This window comes from Patiria miniata, unplaced genomic scaffold, assembly GCF_015706575.1.
Source record: "Patiria miniata isolate m_02_andy unplaced genomic scaffold, ASM1570657v1 HiC_scaffold_5, whole genome shotgun sequence".
In the NCBI taxonomy this organism is placed as follows: Eukaryota; Metazoa; Echinodermata; class Asteroidea; order Valvatida; family Asterinidae; genus Patiria; species Patiria miniata.
In genome coordinates this window covers 36,089,814-36,098,626 of record NW_024037072.1, presented here as the reverse complement: position 1 = coordinate 36,098,626, position 8,813 = coordinate 36,089,814, and the positions used below count along the sequence as shown (strand labels likewise).

Here is an 8,813-nt window from a genome sequence, read left to right as displayed (position 1 = left end):
GTTTATGTAGCTCAATTCTTATGGATATATCTCCCTACTTTTTGTACAAGCGGGAATGGACCATCGGATCATCCCCCAGATTTTTGTTGTGAGAAACAATTAGTTTAAGGTTATCTTTTAACTTTGCGATAGTCCAAATGTGTTACATATTTAAGAAAATCGGAGAACAAACAGTACAAACGCTTTACATGCACCATTGAGCGGTAAGGTTAAGGCACGTAACCATATTTTACTTGTTTGGTAAAGTGCTTTAGAGCATAGGTTTTTTTTCTAAGCGATGTTTTTAAAAGTTTGAAGTAAACAAAATCAGTTATTCTGGATCTCCAAAGATTTCCCCACCGTTTCATATTCGAACCCAATTCCAAGCACCAAAGAGCAAACTCTGCGTTGTCAATGCAAATTTGTATTCAGCACATTTCACAAACACACTCCCGATACACGCCTTTTGTGACTTATATTTAAAAAAAAAAAAAAAAGTAAAAGTATATGGCATTATATAACCGACATACAGATCCTTGTCATTCGATTGGTGGAACTCACATTACGTGACATTCGTTATTGCTCCCATTCACGAATGGAAATACTATTGAACAGTTAGGATCATGACGCGGTATTTGTGTGCAAATGCATGCTGGTGTGCGCGTTCAGCTTTGCCCGTAGCGCGTATTGTTCCAAAGAGCCAGCGCTACAACGTTGGGTTCAAACAGTTTCGTGAAGGAGTGGATTTGAAGAGAGAACTATACATTTTCCTCCAGTTTTGTATTGAAATAAAAGTAAAAATATATCAAATGACAAGGATATATATGTCAGTTATATAAAACAAATATTGAGTGGCTTTAAATTGTGAAATGGGAGGAATATTATCGAGAACAAGGGCTTTGACAAAAAAAGAAATACGCATTGCACCGCCAACGGCAGTGAAAAACGTTCTTCAGTTTGATTATGATTTTGACACGGTTTTTTTTTTTTTAGTGTAGGCCTATGCAACTTCGTGCGTTGATTACTCAAAAGATGGTTTGTTGGGGGACATTCGTCATTTTGCCACTGTAGGTCACATTTTATGACTTGAAGTTTTGCATGGCGGATAAGATAAAATAGAAAAATTGCCGATAACACCATGAAATCTCTTCTTGGAGAAGTGTGATTCTGAAAAGAACCGGTTGGTTCAGTGTAGAACTCGACGTTGCGGGCAGTGGTGCTCTGTCCGTCCAAAGGCGGTTGAGTGTAAGATATTATTTGTTAACCATGATCATTATGAAGAAAATTGCACATTATGAAAAAAATGGGATAATTACTTTTTGTATTGAAATAAAAGTTCAAATATATCAAATGACAAGGATATACATGTCAGTTATATAAAACAAATATTGAGTGGCGGATTTGAAGAGAGAAATACATTTTCCTCCAGTTTTGTATTGAAATAAAAGTTCAATTATATCACTAAAATGACAAGGATATATATGTCAGTTATATAAAACAAATATTGAGTGGCTTGAAACTGTAAAATGGGAGGAATATTATCGAGAACAAGGGCTTTGACAAAAAGAAATACGCATTGCGCCGCCAACGGCAGTGGAAAACGTTCTTTAGTTTGATTATGATTTTGACACGATTTTTTTTTTTTTTAGTGTAGGCCTATGCAACTTCGTGCGTTGATTACTCAAAAGATAGTTTTTGGGGACATTCGTCATTTTGCTACAGTAGGTCACATTTTATGACTTGAAGTTTTGCATGGCGGATAAGATAAAATAGAAAAATTGCCGATAACACCATGAAATCTCTTCTTGGAGAAGTGTGATTCTGAAAAGAACCGGTTGGTTCAGTGTAGAACTCGACGTTGCAGACAGCGTGCTCTGTCCGTCCAAAGGCGGTTGAGTGTAAGACATTATTTGTTAATCATGATCCTTATTAAGAAAATTGCACATTATGAAAAAAATGAGATAATTGCTCATAAGTATATCAATGTAACGTCTAATTTAATTATAATGTGAATACGCACAACGCTCTCTATGGACAGATGTTGTCCAGCCCTCAACCGTCCCCCACCTCCCCCCCCCCCTTGATGCTGCCAAGGAATTGCCAGCTATTATGGTTGATTGGTCGATAGCTGCCAAGTGACCCCCCTATATACATTAAGAGGCGTCCTCTTCACGAGAAATGTCTTCAGAAGATTCCCACATGGACAGGTGTAACGTTTCAGCTCTTCTTTTCCTCAACACATTAATTCATCACTGCTGATAGAAGCTTACTGAGAACAGTAATACGCGCCGTTTGAAGTAACAAACTAGACTAGAGCTTGAAACTAGAACTAAAAAACAACACAACGTCTATCTGGAAAGTAACCGTATCACATATACTATTACAGATGCAGTGATACTGATCATTATAACGTTCCCTATATTTAAAAAAAAAACCAATAACTAAATGCTTCTGTATTGATATTGAAGAATTGAATTTGCATTAAAACGCACTAAAGTGGTGCACAGCGTTTCTCTGTAAAAGAAAAGGCTGTTTTATAGGAAACTTGTGCTAAACCAAACTTTTACACCGATTATTTATACGAGATGAGATTTGAAGGTTTAATTATAAGCGCAGGCTATGCCAACGATCGGTGTGAAAATATCGTAACTTGATAAAACTTCAAAACCGGTTAAGATATTTTGATGAAAGAACAATCTGAAAGTGTTACATAATGGTGAACAGAACAAGAAATGAGGGAAAATGAAAACTTTGGTTTGCGTTAGAGGAAAGCGATTCACACTACAAGCCACAACTAAGAGAACAGGCTTAAGTGAACAGGCCAACACGTGTCGAATACTTCGGAGGCAACGCGGGGATGTACATCTTGGTTTAATCAGAATGCAGACTGGATTAGTTTAGATGATCCTCTTAAATCATTACTATACTACCTGTCTTTGTGACAAAAATTGACAGCTGAGTTCCTCGACTCATAATCATCTATTAAGGTGTTTTGTGAGCTAATAATTAGGCCTTGTCCCATGCTTGTCTGTCTCACGTTGTATTTTCTTTGTCCTTGGTCCATATTACGCTACCTTAATTGGTTGTATGTTTGTCTGTCCATATGTTGGGGCACACAAGCGCTTCGCTTGACCTTACAACTAAAATGTTGTCATTTAATTTGCTACTTTATTATCACTGTGTACATATCAAATATCATATTATTGTAACCTTATGTACTTTCTACATGTTAGTAAATATTGAAATAAATATTACAGAAAACAGAATACAGAATTTAAAAAATGATACAAATACATTCTAAAACATTTACAAATTTGCTAAAATGTTGTGATTCCATATATTCAAATTGTTGATAAAAACGAATTAACATTTGTTAAAATTAGTTTTTACAAAGTAAAAAGGTGAATTACGGTATGCAGTTTGTCCGAGATGGGTCCATTTTGGTTGTTGTGGTTGATTGACATCCCACTCTTTACGTTAAGTCATGTAGGCCATCACCCTGTGTTTGACATGATTACGGAAACCAATATATAAAGACACATGTCAGTATCATTTGGAAACTTTAAAACGCCTTTAAAGGGCTAATGAAGTGAAGATTTCTTACGAAAATATGTTGTGCTACTTTCTAATCATATTAAGTGTATGAAAACTAATGGATATTTCTTTTGGTGAATTTTGTTGAAAATTGCAAAATAAAAATTGAAAATAAGGTTAAAGGGACACAAAGGTGCATTTTCAAGGATTGCATTAATACAAATCACATTTCATGAGCCCTGCGTCACAATACCGTTTATTCGTAGAGCATGGATTTGTCAAAAGTCCACACCACGTTGACGGTAGTCTGTGTCTATGTGCGCCCTCACACACTGCAAAAACTGTGTTTAGCAATTAAGCACTTTTCTAGAAACTATCTTGCTGTAGTTTTCATTTATTGTTTACATACTAAACATATTATTTAGAGTAAGGATGGATATAGTAATGAACATTGATGTTTAGGAATTGAAACATAATGTTTAGCTTCCACAATGTTAACAAAGTGACAGCAAGATTGTGTTTAACATGCTAAACACAGTTTTTGGAGTGCACGAGGTGAGACTGGTTGAGACAATATGAGAGTAAACATGTGGGTCGAAACCAGTGATAAGAAGGCGCGCTACTATGGAAATAGGCAGGGGCGCACATTTCTTTTCTGTAGGCGGCATGCTCCAAAGTCGAGACTAATTCAATAGTTTGATCGGGCCAGTATGTTTATTCATGAAACAGAACAACGATATCAAGAGCGTTGTTGTTATTTAGTCAACCAGTTACATTTAAAGCATTTTAAAGTGCGGACATCGTCGAGCTACCACACAGTGATGAGCTCTGGATTCAAATATCCCGTGTTCGAATCCACGTCGTCGCTGCTCATTTTTCATCAACTCTGAAATGTATCCTTGAGATAATTTTGTTTTAAGGGAAAAAAGAGAACCAAAGAGTCTTGCAACGATTCAAAGGAAACTGAATTATGCATGACTTTGAAGCATCCCGCCTACAAAAAAGAAATTCGCGAGCCGTATATAGAGAGATTTGCGACGTGCGACTATTGTGTACGAATTATATACATTGTATGTGCACTGCACTGATGCATAATCCGCCATTTTGGTTGCAAACAGTGCCTTAATATGTCGCAACTCTCACTAAATGGCTTTGGAAATAAGCCACACTGTGGCAGTCCAATACCAACGTAATGAAGCAAGACAACGAAAATGTCCATACATTTCCCTAAATTCATTTTTCACTCTGAATTACAAGGCGTCCAGACATCAGATAGGCTATGCGTGTGCGAGTTCCATAAATTATTGTTACAATATCACAAATCAGTTTTTTTCACAGAACACATACACAATTCCACCCCCCCCCCCCCCCCGGCAAAAAAATCTGGATCCGCCCCTGAAATGACTCAAGAAATACGAATTAAAGTCATTAAAATTTGGGGAATTTTTGAAAATGGTTCATCATATAAATCTTCTTTCCACTGAAAGCCACAAAGATTGGTTATAAGTTTTAGAAAAATGCGACAATATTTCGATTTAGTGGCCGCTGCACCACTAATCAAGCAATATTCTGAATTCTTAGCAACCTCTCTTCAGATTAGTTATAATCAATCGCTTTTAGACAATAGGAAAAACACGGAAAGAATACATTTCAACTCACCATGTTGAGGCTAATCTAACTCTGTCGCACAAAAACCACGGCTTGAGAGCCAGAAATGATAGAAGCGGACAACTCCGTGCAGCCAATTGCTATCAGGAAGCCATTGATCACTAGGTCACCAGTCTAAAATATTTGGAACAGACAATTAACAAATACAAGGGTTTAATGACCAATACAAAGATATTTTGAAATGTAATTTTTGAAGAAAAAAAAATGATGACGTGGATAAGCATATTTAAATAATAATTTGATATTCACGCGCCCTCTTTGGTTGGCGCACGGAGCCATAGCGTCAGCATGAAACGTTTGCCACACTGTTCCATATTAATTGGACGTAGTTTTCTTGACTGGGAGTCAAATATTAAACTGGGTGCACAAACTTGTTCATTAATGCTGATCATGTGGCCAAAATGTCTGCACAACACATATGTAGAGAAACGGCACATACATTGTAGATCATGCCTCAAGAATTCAATTCAATTCAACATTATTTTCACATTGACATCCTCAGTGACAATCCATACAGAAGAAAAATGTATATATACACAAAGCATTCTTCGCAGACAGTAAGTGTAAATATTCTATGACGTCAACATAAAGGAAAAACTGAAGCACTGCTATACCTTTGCCTGGGACAGGACAGAACTTAAACAACTACACACGGACGAAGACAGGACAATAGTTTTAAGAGTGAAACCCGGCAGTATTATGTATAATAATGACCAAGCAAATCAAACAAGAAAATAATTTAAGCATTAGTGTTGATGACCAAGAAGTCAACCAACAGCTCATACTTCATTTGTACACAATTAATTGGCGATGAAGAATTTGTAACGTTACATTCATCCTTTGTCAAATCCACGTAACGAGTACCAAAAAGACATGCAGAAAATGGGATAATTCATTTATGACAAAAAGGGGTCACAAAAACATGGTTATTGTCATTCTTGCAGTTTTACGCTTTGCAAACTCGTTGTATTTAGATACAGGCAAAGCATCTGGCCGGGCTTTTCTCAACAGACAACAGACTCTTCTGTCATTTAACTGTATATGGCTGAGGGACACGTGACGGGTAACGAAAGGTGTATGTAGAAGGCAAATAATTTTCCGAATTTAATTCCTGGCGAGCCGAGGTAGTTTCAAAAAGGCAAGGGGAGCGGAGGGCAGCACATTATTCGAAACTGTTCATTGAATACACAATAATGTGCGATAACCGTGTACTGAACAACCGTGGTTCAACATAAAAACAATCTCTTTTGTTTGAAAAGTTGAGATTCATATAAGATCGATCTATAGCCACCTGCACATTCTAAACTGTCAAGCCCGGAATTAGGTTTAAGACTGCACCTTACAGCGATAATACATTTAATATATAATAATAATAATAATAAGAGTAATAATAACAGTTTCTTATATAGGCCCCTAGTGCGAGTCCAAAAAAAACTATTCACTTTTAAAATTGGCCATAGTTTTATTCTGTAGCAATATAGATAAGATATTTTCATATTTACTTTTAGAGTAACTCTCCCTGCTTTTTACAGGGACATATTTATGGATTAGTTTTCATGCTTGACTGCACAGGAGACAATTAAGGGGTTGGGTGAAATCTGACTTGCGCGAACTGGTCAGGGCTGGATAAGAAAGCGACAATTTAAAAGAACACAACTATTGTCTAACAATGACACAGAACAGGATTTCATTAACTTTTAAACTTCGCCGGTTTTTTTTAACATTTAAACTAAATTAAATAGGCACTTATATTCCACGGTGTCTTAGTCCTCAACATGGCCATCATCTCGTTCAATGCACAGCTGGGTTCGGCGCATCTCCCTGCAACAGCACGGCGAGTCACCTCCAGTTCTTGTCTGAGAATATCAATTTCACGAGTTATCCTTTCCTGGAGGTCATCCAGATTTGCCGACGAAACTCTTGCAAGCAAGATCCACAAACCTGAACAGTTTATGCATTCCATGACCAGAACCAAGACAATGATTGTATTATAAGATGGAATTTTGCGTCGGGGTGATATAAATCAAATTAGGTTTTGCCCTTCACCGACGTTTTTTAACACTGGTTGTATTCTTTTATATTGTCTCATTCATATCAAGCCCTGACCTGTTGGTCGCAAGTCAGATTTCACCCGACCCTTATTGTCTCATGTACAGTCATTCATGAAAACGTATCCAGTGGAAATGTCACCAAAAGAAGCACGGAGAGTTACTATAAAAGTACTCCTAATCTATATAATAAAACTATGGCCTGTTTTTAAAAGTGTACAGTTTTTTTTTACTCACATAGCGCTTTAAATTTAGATCAAAACGTTTTACGACTAAAACTTACTTCGGGTGATGGTCTCTGGTTATCTTTAGCTGAGGCAAGACTGGTTGATACAATGACGCCTATTGCTGTCATGCAGGCAGTGATGCACATCAATGCGGCTATCTTTGCCTGTCGGTTCAGAAATGTGTCGGATTTTATTTATGGTACTTTAAACCGGTATTCCCCATGAAACCTCCCGGCATTGTTATTTTTACTTTTTCATAATAAAAAAGTAAAAAAACGGACATGTGATTTCCAAATTTGTATGATGTTTTTGGTAAATAGTTAATTGTACTTCTTAAAACCGTAACTTCCTACATCATTTACAAGGAACCATACCCATCATGGCAAATTCCAAAACCATATGGGAAACTGCACACACACATTTCTGACTAATTCTGGAGGTGTACCAACCCAATGTTAAAGACTGTCAGTTACTAGTGTACCCATCCTGACAGACTATAAAAAAACCATACCGTTGGGGTTTGATGGGATGGGTTGAGTTCTGTTATAGGATACTGTGATTAGAATCTGTCAGTTATGTTATGGTTAATACGCGAGGAACGCGCCGTTCGTTGGTGACCCACGAACGGCGCGCTACCGAGTGTATTAACTTATAACAGCCTCCTCATTATTGCTTGAACAAAAGTTTCGTACATCTTCATTTTTGGTTTTGCTTCAGTGGAAAATCAGTTCTGTTTATTTATGAGAAAAGAACAATGACGCCACATCATTGTTATTATTTAGTGAATATCATTTTAGCATTTAAAAGAACGGCAGTCATCAAGCTGCCACAGTAGCCTTATGGTTAACGAGATGAGCTATGGATTGAAAGGTCCCTGGTTTGAACCCTGCTATGTCCATTTTTCTAGAGACCATTATTTAATTTAATTGAAGGGGGGGGGGGGAGAGGAACGAAAACATAAATGTGTCTTGCTGTGATTCTGTGAAATTACTGAATTATACATAAGTGGCTGCGCCAATCGTCAGATGCTGAGGCGCGCCGTGCTCCATTCATGCGAAACAATGGCGAGGAAAAAAAAACGATAGTGTGACCTCCAGGAGGGTGATAACATTTACTAAACGCTACCCAATATTAGGTAACGTATTAGGCATATTATTAGTGAGGCGCGTATATGGGGAACCGCCGGCTAAAAAAAACTGTTGATCAATGTGTGGAGCTCGGAATTTTAAAGGCACAGGTTAGAAAATCAGGACTTTGATACAGCCCCTAAAAAGGACTGCAGTTACTCCGATGAACATTGGAAGCATTCGTATGAATCTCAGGTTAATTGAAAAGAGAGAGAAAAATCATCTGGGAT

At 37.3% G+C, this 8,813-nt stretch overlaps 1 long non-coding RNA gene across 1 annotated transcript; it reads right to left on the bottom strand.

Annotated features, from left to right (window-relative positions):
• Positions 1-2,044: 2,044 nt before the first annotated feature.
• LOC119741904 lies at positions 2,045-7,622 on the bottom strand. Its single transcript, XR_005272788.1, has 3 exons — positions 7,513-7,622; positions 5,173-5,295; positions 2,045-3,478 (listed from the first exon to the last, which is right to left on the bottom strand). It is a non-coding gene; the product is annotated as an uncharacterized LOC119741904 (long non-coding RNA).
• Between the last annotated feature and the right edge of the window lie 1,191 nt (positions 7,623-8,813).